Source organism: Amblyomma mixtum, chromosome 3 (assembly GCF_055824585.1).
Source record: "Amblyomma mixtum isolate Tamu chromosome 3, ASM5582458v1, whole genome shotgun sequence".
Lineage (NCBI taxonomy): Eukaryota > Metazoa > Arthropoda > Arachnida > Ixodida > Ixodidae > Amblyomma > Amblyomma mixtum.
In genome coordinates, this window is record NC_143014.1 from 424927208 (window position 1) to 424941703 (window position 14496).

Here is a 14496-nt window from a genome sequence, read left to right on the forward strand (position 1 = left end):
TTCTTCTCGCCCGTAATAGACTTTATTAGGTGGTGCCATTAGTGTTTTCCTTCTTGTGATAGGAGGTCAAGGCTGAAGGCTGAACAGCCTGAAGAGGGCTTGGCCCCTCGCACGCGTTTTTCCATCAATGCTAAGTATCACTCGTAATCACTGCATTAACTCAACCGCTGCGCTACACATGTTACAGGAAATATGCCTGAAATAAGTATTAGAATGTCAAAATTATGTCATGCTATACAAGGGGCACCGAAGACACACTGCGAAAAAAAGTGAGCTTTCCCTCGCATCGCGTGCTTTGCGCCTATAGCTGTGCTCGTCGCTGTTCCAACATGGTCGCCGCTGTGCATTCGCTTTCTTTCCCGAAATGAGAGCGCACTACAGGCAGTGGTCCTTACGCGCCTTGCGTCGGTTCCGGGGCGCGGTGTGCGCCAAATTATACGCGCCGTTATAATCCGTTCGGTTCCGGGACGCGGTGTGCGCCAAATTATACGCGCCGTTATAATCCGTTAGCATCACGACTGCCATCTCGGCAAAAACAGGCCGGCGATAGATGTCTGAAGCCTCTGTCAGGTGCGGGGTGCATCAGGAACTGAAAGTAAAGGAAGTGCGCAGTGACTGTCTTACTTCGACGGACACGTCAGCCGCGCCGTGGAGGTGAGAAAAGTAGAGGTGACGGTGGAACTGTACTCGCTAGCATTAGTAGGAACAATGTGTGGGTGAAACCCGGCGTCGTTGGCGGTTTGAAAACTCGGTGTGAGAGAGTGAACAGATCAAAACCACCACCGAAGAGGGGAATTTGATGGGTACTGGACGTCAGACTTCAGCTAATTGAACGTCATGAAAATAAATCAGTTGTCATACCGAAACTTTAGTTGCCGTTGGTGTGAGTGAATTCAGTTCAACACAAATCGGTCACACGGTCGGAGTCGCGAAGCAGCTCGTACTGCTCGGCATCAATCGCATTGATGGTCTGTGAGTTTTAGAGCGTTAGCTCTTATTAGCTCGGTCCACAGTTCCGCGCCGTCGGCGTCTTCGGCGTCCACGTCCTCAGCGCCACCTGCCTTGGTTGGCAGGTGGCAAAGTGTAGAGAGGGAAATCTCTCTTATACTTTTAGAGGAGAGGAGGGACAGGCAAAGTGGGAGAGGGAAGAGGGAGAGAGGCCCTGCCACGCTAGTGTGAAGGGATTAACCACGGATTAACCCCGACTTCATGAAAATCGGTTGAGGCCTTTGGATGGAAAGCCTCCTTTGAAAGGCGTTTGCCGCTTCGTTCTTCAGTAGTATCCGACTGTATAGTGTGTACTCAATTGATTGCATTGGTGGCGCACTGGTACCGCCCTGGTCGGGAGCTGGTGTTTTTTTCGGTTTGGTTCCCACTGGGGTCGTCGGTGCGGAACTGAGGAAGACCGGCACATTCGCCGAATCTACAGTGCGAGAGGCCGGCAGTTCCGAACCGCCGCTTCTTCTCTTCGTCTGCATCGGCTGTCGTTTGTTAGAGACCGGTCCCTAGAGAGAGAGACAGTATGCAAGGCACTCACGACCAGCAAATGCTGCTATACGTCGCGCATGTCACAGACAACGCACCCTCAGAGCCAGGCTCATCTCAGCGCGATACGATGTGAGGAGCCCGTCTGGTGTGGCGCAGTGTAATCGTGAGCTTGTCGCGACCTCACTGACTGGATCCTGCCACCCGGCTGCCCCTTCTTCTGTTCAGAGTGCGACCGCGTCCTTTCCGCCACCGTTGGCAGCGCGGAGTCGTATACCTTTTTTTCCTCCCTGGCTGAGGCCGGATGAGTTGCCGGCGCCAGTGATTGATTCGGGGGCACGAAGACCCGAGTCGCCGGTACAGGCGGCGAATACCTTCGGTCGATCGCTGTCGTTAGCCGGAGCGTACTGTGAATGAATCCGCCGATTCTTTGAGCAGTGGCAGGCGCGGACTGTTGGAGGATCTGTTTCGCCCGGCTGTCAGCGACGTCAGAAACGACGAACGTGTTACTCAAAGGGGGCCTGTATATACGAGTGAGCCCAACCATCTCTTACGGCGATTTCGACGCAGTCTCGAATGACCGACGGGGACGGGGAAGGCACCGCTAGCGGATGGAATTGTGCCTCCTGAAATGTAGAGGCTCGAATCATCCCGGATGTGATCACTTAGCAATCTTGAACGAATTAATAGAAAGAAAAAAAATTGCGGAACTGGTGGGTATGGTTTAAAAGGTGCATACCAGAATATTCATAAACGCCTACTCATGACTACACCGAGCAAAAAAGGCACACGATCTCAAGTGCAGTTGGAGAAACCGGAGGGTCTCTTTCGAGGAAAACTCAAGCAGTACGCTTAGCGGTGTAGGGCCTTTCAACCGCGCGAGAGGCTCTAGCTTACGAAGGCACGCTGTCTGCCTTCGGCAAGGCAGACGAGCGAAGCATGCGCATAGACTCATAGGCATACACCTTCTGCGTAATCTTCATTCGCTGCTCGAATAGTTCACCGTGTCAAACGTATCAACGCAGTAGCACGGCGTACATGATGTGTTGGAGATCCGGCGTCTTGCGCGACAAAACTCGCACAAGGCGCAACGCAGGCTGTGCTTGGCTCTGTGAAAGATACTTACGCAATACCTCGTACAGCGATTTCAGAGAGTAACAATTGCTCAGTCTTAAGCGTTTCGTGCGAAGCTTTTGGCAGTCACTCGCGCTTTGAAAGACGGCTTATACCGAGTCGCCACCCACACCGGGGTTGTGGCTACGTCGAAGTATCAGTGCGCCGTGCGGTGTTTCACAGAGGGCACGGCGCCCGTGCTTTTGGCTCAACTGCATTGCGGCAATAGCGTGACGCATATGAGACAAAGATGTCGGTTGGCAAAGTACCGGGCATAGAAACGCGGGACAGAAACGCTCTTTGCGCTTAATTTTTTTTTTTGGTGTCCATATCGGTCATTTTCCTTCTTTTTTTTTTCTGACATCACGTCGGTGCTGATGTGCGGTTTGGGCCACGGAGGGGGGGATGGAAGAGCAGCACTCGAGCTGCATTGCGGGTGCGTACCGCGTCGTGCGGTCTGTGTACCGAGGCGCGCGCCCGTACGCGCCGCGCCTCTCCATGGGCGCATTTGCATTATTATTGCGGGGCGAAATCACTTCGCGCGAACGTTTCTCACGTTCGACGCGACGCGGAGGCGCGTGAAGCGACTGGCGAAGTTGGCGCCCAGTACGTGTCTGGCCTCCGCGGTTCGAGTCCATGGCTCTGCTGGCCGCCGGAACGGGGCCACCACTCGATAGAAGGAAAATAAGAAACACGCGCAGTAGCAGCATAAGAGACCCGTGGAAGGGTGCCAACGCGGCGGACTGTCATACGTCGTTTCCGTCACCCCTTTCTGCACCCCACCCCCCCCCCCCCCCCGGCATTTCACTCCTCCGCGTCTCTGCCCTCGTTCCATTGTTTCTTTTTGGCGCTATCTGATACGCCGCGCGCGCCAGAGGGCACTGACCCGTCCGTGCCGCCAGAGACCCTCGTTTGGAGTGCGCCCGTGTGTGCGTCGGAGCGGGCATCCGACGCGGCTCGTTCTTGCGAAAGCATTTCGCTGTTAATGCCCGACGCCCCCTCTCCCCCCATGCGATGCCGCGCTTCCCTTCGACGTCGCGAGCTGTTTACCTTGCTGTCGGGCCAGCTGGGACGCCTCTGTTTGCCGTCCGAGCGGAGGTTGGGGCAATTTGAGGCGGTGTAGAGGGAGGAAGCAGGCGTGACTGCGCACTGTCTTGCCTCCATCAAAAGTTCGTCGCCACGAGCGACGAGCCACGGGAGAATACGCCGGAAAGCGGACGGGCCCTCCTCTTCGACGGTTCGCTGGGTCAGCACCGTCCCAGCGGGCGCCTCGTCTCCGAGCGATTCTTCTTGCATCAAGGGTTCCATCTTCTCCGATGTCGTCACATCGGCATTGTGTCGCGATCCGCTCCTTTACTTTTCTTTACTTCGCAATGTCTCTCGTCGTGGTCTGTTTGCCTTGTACTGATTCTTTTTTTAAATTCACCAGAATTGGGTAGGAAGATGCCGTAGACAGGTGTGCGTAGCCCTGTATATCGATGGAACAAGCTTAACGAACCCTAGGGGCAATCGAATTAGTGCGAGTATTTGGTGCACTCGTGTAAAAGCACTATATAGAACAGTTAAAATATATTCTTGCGGCCGCAAGTTTATACTGGCGTAGTTATCCATTCGGGCGCAGTGGCAGGCGGCTCAATATTGCGAGCAAAGAATATGCGTAAGGCTCGTTCCACCCCCCTACCCCGGCGTTTTTTTTTTTATTCCATCTGAAGCTGTCGCCTTAGAAGCTGGAAATTAACAATGTGAGCATACACTACCGGGTGCAAGGTTTGTCAAGCGTGCGAGAGAATTGCGTGTTTTTCGATGCTGGAACGCATGATGCGTACTGCGTGGATTGACTTTGCTGTCCGCAATAGTGAGCTGTTACCTTGCATATATTGCACGCTTGCTTTTTTTTCACATTTTATGGCATTGTTTGTATTTTTTGCGTTGTAACCCGGTGGCGGCCCTTCTACAGTAAAGTCATTACCGGGTTGACAGCATCAACTAGGGTACGGCGTGGCTCCCATGTTATGCGATTTGTAATGGCGGGTAAGAATGTGAGCTTCTAGTCTAGTCGCAACGGTAGCTGCAGTGTGAGTGTGCGAGGGAGAGGAGTGGCGCAAGTGTCGTGACCGCGGACACCGTAGCCTGGTGAAGAGCTGGAGAGGGGGCGTTTGTCCAATTAATAATAATAATAGGTTACGAGGGGACTACAGGTCTCACTCGGGGTGGGTGCCCAGCCGCCCCCTGATGGAAGGGATGAAGAAGGGAGTGAAAGAAGGGAAAGGGAGAGAGGACGCCTTAGTGTACGTACGTTTGATGAGCTTTAGGGCTCCATATTAATTTCGACCACCGGAGGTTCTTTAGCCTGCGCTACATCGCACAGCACAGGGGCTTTTTTGCATTTCATCTCCATTGAAATGCGGCCGCCGCGATTGCATCCCACGACTGCATCCCGTGACCCTGGGATCAGCAGCCGAACGTCATGACCACTGAGCCACCACCGCGGATCTCCAGATCGTCCGATTCGTCCACCGCTTTTCCCCCCGGGAGCGCATCGCGCCCGTTTAGCGAGTCGATAGCGCGGAATTCTCGCCGGCGCGTGCACTTCGATCTGAGCCTCGGTGCTGATTTTGTGTGTTGGCACGCACAAGCTGGGAGGCCCCGGTGAGCAGAGCGGACGTCGGCACCGACTGGATGGCTCTGAAATGCAGAGGAAGCCAGGAAGCTCTCGGTCCCGCCACTTTTGCCATTGTCGCCCTCTATTTTAGCTAGTGTTGTTATAAATTTCGTCTCTTTGAACACGATGTTCTGTGCTCACAGCGTGCGTCATCATATTGGCGAATCCGAGTCTTGCAGCCCGTGTCAGCATGTGCGTTAGCTTATCGCGGTTGTCCGCAAGAGGAAGTAAAAAAGAAGCTTGCGCAGCGCCAAGGAGCAGAAAGGCTCTCAGAGTCGGTCAGCCGACTGCTCGCGCCTTCCCTCATGGGCTTCAGGCTTCCCCGAAATAAAATTGATAATATGGCGCTACATAATTGCTGCTCAGCGTGACGTGTGGCCAGGTCACAGTGGCCACCTTTTTGTTGTACATGGAGCAGGGAGCAAGGGCGCACGCTTATCGTCGAAGTAGCTTATCGCACCTGCTCTGGCGTGCATCTGTCATTGCACGGTGTAGTGCAAAATGGCGCCCCTGACATCACGTGAACACCGCGTATTGTGACGAATACGAATAATATCGGGGTCGATGTACAGGTGGTTGGCAATTTTTTTCTTATCGCGTTTAATGTCGCCGGTCCCTCAGAATGGAATGTTCTGGCTGGTGCAGTGATGGGCAGTGTCCGTTAAGCCCGACCCACATGGAGCGGTTTTCTCGCGGAAAACCTGCGTACGGCCGCCCGGCGGCGGCCGCTTGGCCGCCGGCGGCCGTTCGCCGCCGACCAAGCAGTGCTAGATACGTTCGCCCGGCGGTCAGCCGCTCACCGGAAGCGGCGAATGCGGGCTGTCAGCGCGGACCAATGAGGGCGCTCTCTTCCCGCATCTAGCTTCCGCCCGCGCGCGGCGACAAACATGGCGGCGCCTTTCGAAGCCGGACCCCTCGCTTTGGACTGAATTCTCGTTGTTGCTGCCTTTTTCACTGCTTTCACTGGCCGTAAATGGAGCACCGGTCTTTCGCTTCGTCTCGCCTTGCCTATAATAAAACTTATAAGTGATAAATTTGCTTTATTTTTTTATTTAGAGTGACGATTCTCCCACTTCTAGGCTTAAGAGGAGAACCGGTCTGTTTACAGTAATGGTTCCTGTCCCGAGAACCAGATGGCGCTACTATAGGCTGAGTCTATTTTTGCGTCTCTGCTAGCAGCAGCTGCCGGTGGCTCGGCGCGCCGGTGAAACCGAGTGGGGGTGGAGTGGAGAGGGGAGATAGCATACGCTGAACTAAAAAGTGAGAATGCGCCCTCCAATAAACAATGGCTTTAGAGTAAGCTTCCAAATCTTTTTTTTTTGTTTTTGTCGGCAGCGGTTTGGCGGCAGCCGCCCGTTTTCCGCCTCTTGTGGTGCGGCACAGCGGCGGTGCGTCCGCGTTCCGCCGCGCCGCTCAAAATCCGCAGCGCAAGTTCGCTCCATGTGGGTCGCCCTTTATTCGCTTTTCAATCCAGCTTTCATGGCAAGCCAGGTACGCATAAGAGACCCATAAGTTGTGCCTGACGCAGGTGTTGCACAATGAGGCAACGGCAGGAAGAAGACGCAGCAGGGTCTGATGTCGCTAGCGTTTACGAACCGCCATCAGAAGGGCATCTTCGAGCTGCCGAGACGAAAGAGCTCTGCCGAGGCGGCCTTTTCAACTGCGGGGGTGAATAACTGGGAAGTCGCCGCTGATTTGATTGACCGCAGGGGTGGGAGTCCTTGCACGGCGGCCGGCCGCAGCTGCGAATGGCCCTTGCTGCGCCCGGGTCCACTGCGATCAGCGCGCTCCGATGGACGCCACGGATCTGGCCGCGTCCGCACGCTCGCGCGCAATCGGATTACGGCGCGTGCCGCCATCTGCTCCGCTTCGCCTCCGCGGACGTGATCCGCCGAGTGTTGTTCTCCGGCGCCTTCTGGGCAGCGTCATTTGACGGGGCGGCGTATGCCCTCCGGGGGCATCACGTCCGCACCTGCGAACTTCTTCTGCTGGAGCCCCTCAGTAGCGTTGCCGGCGGCGCACCGGGCTGCGTATCAGTACCGGAGTGGCCCGCTCGACTCTCGCCGCTCTGTTGCACTCGGCACGCGAGAGACGCCGCAGTCCGCAATGCACTTTACGTGGGGTGAGGTCTTTTACATGGGGTGGGCAGGGCATGCAATGCGAAGGCAAGATAGCCGCTGGTCCTTGAGGGTAACGGAGTGGATTCCAAGAGAAGGCATGCGTACCCTTACAAAAATGGACATGGAATCTCTGTTGAGTTCTCATGGGGTTCTTATGGACTCACCAGGATGTCAACAGAAACTCCGATTTTGTAGAGAGGCCTCTATTTACACCACACGAAACGTTTGATGTGGTTTTACATCAAAAATTTAGTCCATACAAACCCGTCAAAGATATTGATGTATTTTCACCACAGAAACTCATTCAATATATATTCCTCAGATACTTTTGATGTGATTTCACTATAGAAATTCAGTCTACACGAACACATCAAAGTTCTTGATGTACTTTCATTACAGAAATTCATTCAATACGAATTGCCCATATACTCTTGATGTGGCTTCAATACAGACATTCAGTCCGCATAAACTCATTGAAGTTATTGATGTCGTTTCACTCCAGAAATTCGTTCAATACAAATTACAAAAATATTCTTCATGTGACTTCACTACAGATATTCAGTCCGCATAATATCATCGAAATTATTGATGTTGTTTCACTCCACAAATAAATTCAATACAAATTGCTCAAATGTTCTTGATGTGGCTTCACTGCAGAAATCTAGTACGCAATAAGTCATCAAAGTTCCTGATGTAGCTCCGCTAGTGAAGTTCATTCCATGCGAATTCCTCAAACATTTGTGATCATCTTCACTGCAGAAATTCAATCGGCGCAAGCTACTCAAATGTGTTGATGCAGTTCCCCAACAGAAGTTCATTCAATACAAATTCCTCAAATAACATAAGAGAAAGCCACACAGCCGCACGCCTTGGAGGAATTATTCAGCATAATTGAATAAGACATGCGTATCCTTTTCGGAAGAGAGCTATCGACAGGCTGCTGATGTACATGTCATTTCTTTAGTTGGTACTGGATTCAGAAATGAGCCTTTATATCGCGTTTTTATGCCTGGCATGATTGCGGTCCGATTCAAAACGGCTCCACAGCTTTCACACTCAACACAGTGTACGGCTGCTAGATGGCTTCCGCGTCACTTATTCTCTATACCTTTTTCGAGCTAACTTATTGGATCGCTATGCAGCATTCCGTCTCACCGATACAGAAGTAGCCGCGTGACGTCGAAATGCTATTTAGTACACCAACGCTACACCAAACTTCTTCTGATGCTTTCTACGACAATATTTTAGTGCACTACTTCACGAGCTCTGTAACCGCCCAGCGAGTTTGCGTGAAGCTTGACCTTGACGGCGATTGACCTGGCCCATGCAGAAAAGAAATCAATATAAATAAATATTGCCGACAGTTGGTGTTGAACCAGCGGTGGCGCGCGGATAGATTCATGAGCATTGCTGGCCATTGCACGAGCGCCCTAAAGACATGCTTTGGCATGTATACTCGGTTTATAACTGTACGCTAAAAACCTTACTACTTTATTTTCTTCCTCATTCACTCGTTTGCTCACCTCCACCTATTTAAACCGGACCAAAACGAAAACCTCACGCCAGCTTCGCTCGTAGCCTTTACCAAGTTTTGTGGGACTTAGTGCACGTACTGGATGAACGCTATAGGTGTTTTCCTTCTGACTGTTTGGTCAACATTGGTGCGCTTGTTCTTTTGGATTTGGCAAGCAAGCTTGTGGACTACGCTACGTTTAACAAAATCGGTATCCTGCCGCGCGTATGCTCTTCACCTGTTCGTGGAGGCGGGTTTTGGTTAGCACACATAACCTCTGCAAAGCGGCTTTTAATTACGCGTGCTTTTACGATCCCGCTCTTGACAATTCTTCGATTATGCACCTTAAAGTGCAAAATCAAGGATCTTCAGGGACGTAGAGTGTACACTCAATACGCATGCATGATCGTTAGCAACTACGACTTTTATATTTCAAACCGTGAGATTTAGTGGCAAGCTCTTTAGTCAAATGCAAATCATTAAGTCTGGTATATACAGAGCACATCGAAATGAAAAAAAAAACCAAAACAGGACACGCCATGAACTTTACTGAAGAATGAGCAACATTAGTTTATTAATAAATTCACAAGTCAAAAGACGTCCATCTCTTTCATCGAATCAAATTCATGGTGGCGCCACCCATTCAGTTGAAATTTCTGTGAATGCATGAGCATTTCAAATAACGCGTGTGAGCCGATCATTGATGTAGTCGCCAGTGCATGGAGCAAGTAGCATTAAGAGCAAGAAAGCGAATGTTGACATTTTTTTTTTGCTCGGCGAGTTTTTTTCTATTCTAAATGAACACGAGGAAACATTATAGCGTTGTGTTGCTTCATTAAGTTAAGACTGCCTGCATGTGGTAATGAGAAAACTGTACTGTCCCACATGTGCACATGACCGTACGCGCGCGCATGACGCCGTAACGCTGTACGGCGAACGGTAAAACACAATTTTAAACGTAAATTGTGGACACCTCCAGTGGACACCTCAAAATAACCGCGCCTTAGAGTTACAGCATTTATATGTCTCCAACTTGACTAGAACATGTAAGGTATGTATGCAATAAGAAATCATATGGCACCCCCCGGAACGCTGCACGGTCATCGTACGATTGTGCGTCACAATTTTGGTAGGAATGTAACCGAGAAAACTGGTGCCGCATTGTGAACGGCCAGGGAGTGTATAGACAACCGACATGTATATGATTTCCTGAAATGGTGGTACTCGGCTTGCTGTACGTGTGCGTCATACGGCAGCTCGGTGACGCAAGAGTGCGCAAAAGCGGAGACCACTGCTCCGGCAGAAGAAACGGCTGTGGAGTCGCACCGCGGCGCTGCTATCTAGCACCGCGACACCGCGTGCTCGCTGAGACCCGCGCTGCAAGAGCGCCCCATATGTGACGAGAAACTTCGCCCTAGCTCTACACACACACACACACACACACGCACGCGCACGCACACGCACACACACAAACACGCACGCACGCACGCACACACACACACGCACGCACGCACGCACACACACACACACGCACGCACGCACGCACGCGCGCACGCACACACACACACACACACACCACACGCGCGCGCACACACACACACACATATAGATTGCGAGAGCATGAAGTACTTGTCTGCTTACAAGAATATATAGCTTCGTTAAAGGAAACATATTTATTCGACTCGACATTTCGACCGGAAGACCGATCTTCTTCAGGCTATATATATATATATATATATATATCTCTCTGTGTGTGTGTGTGTGTGTGTGTGTGTGTGTGTGTGTGTGTGTGTGTGTGTGTGTGTGTGTGTGTGTGTGTGTGTGTGTGTGTGTGTGTGTGTGTGTGTGTGTCTGTGTGTGTGTGTGTGTGTGTGTGTGTGTGTGTGTGTGTGTGTGTGTGTGTGTGTGTGTGTGTGTGTGTGTGTGTGTGTGTGTGTGTGTGTGTGTGTAAAGTGTTAAGTTACATAAACAAACTTTCGAAAACCAAAATTTATTTATTTGAATGCAAATCGCTCTTCCCAAACTTAAAAAGCGCGGAAAGAAAAAAAGCAATCGAACATTTATACAACTGAAAAAAATACAGAAATTGAAAACTGCATCAATGCACACATTAAAATACACTAATACCCTGATTACTTCAATGTTCACACTGCATGTGGAGGCTGGTATGTACAGATGTTACCGCACATTAGACAATTTCAAAACGATACAGAAGAAGAAACGAAAAAAAGAAAATTGTCATATATCCTTCGCAAATCAAGAACATAGCATTATTACACTCCAGATGGTCTCCGTCAGATACACAGTTTAAGGCGTTTTACACCTTGCACTCACAAGATATCAGCAGTTGCAACTCAGACATATTTAAGTAAAACATACAACAAAGAGCACTACGCACATATGCTATATGAATAATTTTTTCTCTGCAAGGAGTCCTTATGAGGGAACTGAAAAATATACATCTACTTTCGCACTTTGAACCATCCAAGCTGTATTCAGAAGAAAGTTAACCTCTAGGTTTTTGGAGGAAAAAATGTAATGCAATTAAAAATATCATAGTCGCATGCATGCATTTTCACAATACGTCGAGGGCAACATAAATCAAGGGCTGTATATCAGCAAAAACATCAGTGCTCATTATTATTGTGAACAGTAATGATGTTTGCCATTAAACGGGCATTTGGAGGTATGCCTGCTCTTAACATGAAACCAGTGTGTATATTACCGATAAATTACCCGCGTATATCGGGTCAGCAGGGGAGCACCATCGGCCCTCAAAAGTGCGATTATCTGGGAAGTTCCACCAAATGACGCTCATTCAAGTGTTATTAATTGGATTCTAAAACATAAGCCTCATGAACTGCTGACAAAATGGTCTTCTGAGGAACGCACTGCACCATGCACTTCTTTACATCTAATGCACGGACAAGACAATGTTCATTTGTTTCTTCAACACTCACACACTGAATTGAATTGCACCCAAGTACACACTCTAATAAGAGGCTTAGTACACGAAGTTTTTTTATATTGAACAGTACGTGGTTGTTGGTAGTCAAAGGCTCATCAATGAGTGCAACAATCTCTATTACCCGCCCGTATGTACTTCCATTAGCCAGAACATAAGAGTTCTTCCTTCGAGATTTGTCTGCGGAACTTACGCAGTACGTGAAAGCGCCAACAGAGGCTTTCTTGAACTTTGTTCCACCTGCATCGACATTCCCTTTTCCATAGAGCACCACCTTGCCATTATGGCAGCAGTTCTTCCTTAAATTATAGCCTTTAATCAAAGAACGCACAAAAACACTGACATCGTCATGTTTTGATTGTATCGCAGGCAAAACTTGTGGAAGGCTTTGAAAGATGCAGAATTTCTCAACAATTTGGGAGTGCGCATACCGCGTTCCATTCACAAAGCGCACCAGTCTACCATTCATTGATTCGAAAGGGAAAGCCGAGAAGCCCCACAGGGGTCCCCACTGCTTTACATGATCCACCATGTGTAAAAGAATGTGGGCATTGTACGACATGTATTGCTTTCCATACAAATCTTGGTACTCAGACAAGAATGCCACCATTTGTTTTTTTCACATGTTCCATTTTGTCCATTGGAATCGAAGACTGCAAGCAAAAATGAACTTTTTTAACAAACTTTATCCAATTCTTATAATATTTTCGCGGAAGGAACTCTCTTAAAACAACGGGAGAATAGAACAAGAGCCAATCTCTCCATTCCGATGCTTTCCAAAATTTGAATTCTGACAATGGTTGCGGAAGTCTACTCATTTCCCAAATTGGAGTGATCTGCCTTAGCCTGTCGTTTATCTGAGGTAGATGACGACGAAGAGAGTATTCGGAACGTGTTTTGTGAATTATCCACATAGATGTCGTGGTTCTAACGAAGCCGTTGCACACAGCATGCATGTAATCCACGACAAAAAAACTGGGGAAGCTGAAGTATGCTAGAAAAAAAAGGATACTAGCCTCTTTTATGCCTCGACGAGGCTGCCCCGTCCTCTCGGCATCTGCAGCATGCTTAACAAAGCTATCCTGCGTCCTCAGCTTTGCCGCAGGCTCTTGATACGGGTACACCCTAGTGTGCCCTTTTCCTTTTTGCACCACTTCACCACTGTGCTCACACCATGCACATCCATACGCTCCATTAAACTGCCGCATGTTCATTAACACGCATCGTGCAACGCTGTCAACAGAGCACGGGCCTGGAAAGACGCGACACGTGTTAGCAACCCCATTCTCATTTGTCCAGGTAATGCCTTCTGAAGAAAGGGTGTTCATAGTTTTCGTGAACGGCTTCAAAAACGTATTCATGTTCGGTTTTCGTGTTCCGAACCACAAACCAGAAAGAATTAGATTTTGAAGCCTATCTTTATATGGTAACTCATTAACTTGCAGCAACAAAGGCCACATACACTCCCCTGAGGATTCAAACAAAGGAACGCCATCTGTGTTCCATGTCACAGATACATCGTTCTCAGTTAGAGGCAAGCTTCTGTAAAATAGACTCTTTGTAATGTCGTCTACATCGTAGGAAGCCGGTGGACGGCGCTTGAGCAATTTTTTACTTAAAAGCAACTCCTTGATTTGTGATGCAATCTCGAGAGTGTAAAAAAAAAATCCAGTTCGCAAAAGAAGTGGGACACTATGAGTGAGAGCACACTGCTGACAAAGAACATCAGTATCTTCACACGGGAGTGTGAGAAGGTACTCGAAACACTCAGGACAATACACGTGTGTAGTGCGTTTGCACTCATACAACGATGAAAACTTCTTGAAAAGCAAGTACTTCGTCTTCGGAATACTTGTATTTCGAGGCATGTGGGCATCAATCACATTAAGGAGGCTTTCTGTGGCTTCCTTCGAAGAATGATGTCTCAAGCTGTGGGCCATGACCATGACGAGGCTCTGGGCTTTAGAAAGTTTGGCCTCAGGATACAGCAGCTGCCCCTATATAAAACGACATTGAAGGAGACTTAATAACTAAAAAGGCGGCTAGCGCTGCTAATAGACAGCCGGAGCACTGCCTGACGAAGAAAATCTGCACAAAATATTTAAATTGAAGCGCCGGCGGAAACTGCGCGGTAAAATACTACATTATAGTTGTGTTACGAAAAATAGAGGATTGATATTTTCATATCGCTCAGGCTAGCACGAGCACTTTAAAGGTACAAGTGGGGTACTCACCATATCGCCAGGCTCTGAGCTATCGACCTCTGCGTCTCTGTCGTCGTCATCAGAGGATGAGTCTAAGCTTTCTTCGGACGAGAAGATTTCCACGGTCTCGCTGTGAGGTGGCAAAACATCGATGCCACTGTCCTGTGAATTGGTTGCTCCTTCTTCCTCTCTCTGCTGGGTTTCTTTCCTGTGGTGCAATGACGGCGTGTCCGCAGCATTCTGGTGGTGGTGGTGGTAGTGGTTTATTTAAAAAATAAAAAGTGAAGCAAAAGAGTGTTGCCGGCCGCGGCAATTGCTATCTAATATCTTAAGCACCCGAGCTGCAGCCGGCGGAAACGAAAGGGAAAGGAAGAGGATAGTGAGGAGAAGTATAGAGGGGAGCGACAGCGAGAAAGGACAGGGTAGAGCTTTGT

General features: G+C 49.5%; 1 protein-coding gene and 1 pseudogene across 1 annotated transcript in view; one reads left to right on the plus strand and one right to left on the minus strand.

Moving 5' to 3' along the window:
* The window catches only part of LOC149357939 (uncharacterized), a 41086-nt pseudogene extending 28314 nt beyond the window's left edge, over positions 1–12772 (minus strand).
* The window catches only part of MCU (mitochondrial calcium uniporter), a 274468-nt gene that overhangs the window by 30747 nt on the left and 229225 nt on the right, over positions 1–14496 (plus strand). The gene's annotated exons all lie outside the window — the stretch shown is intronic.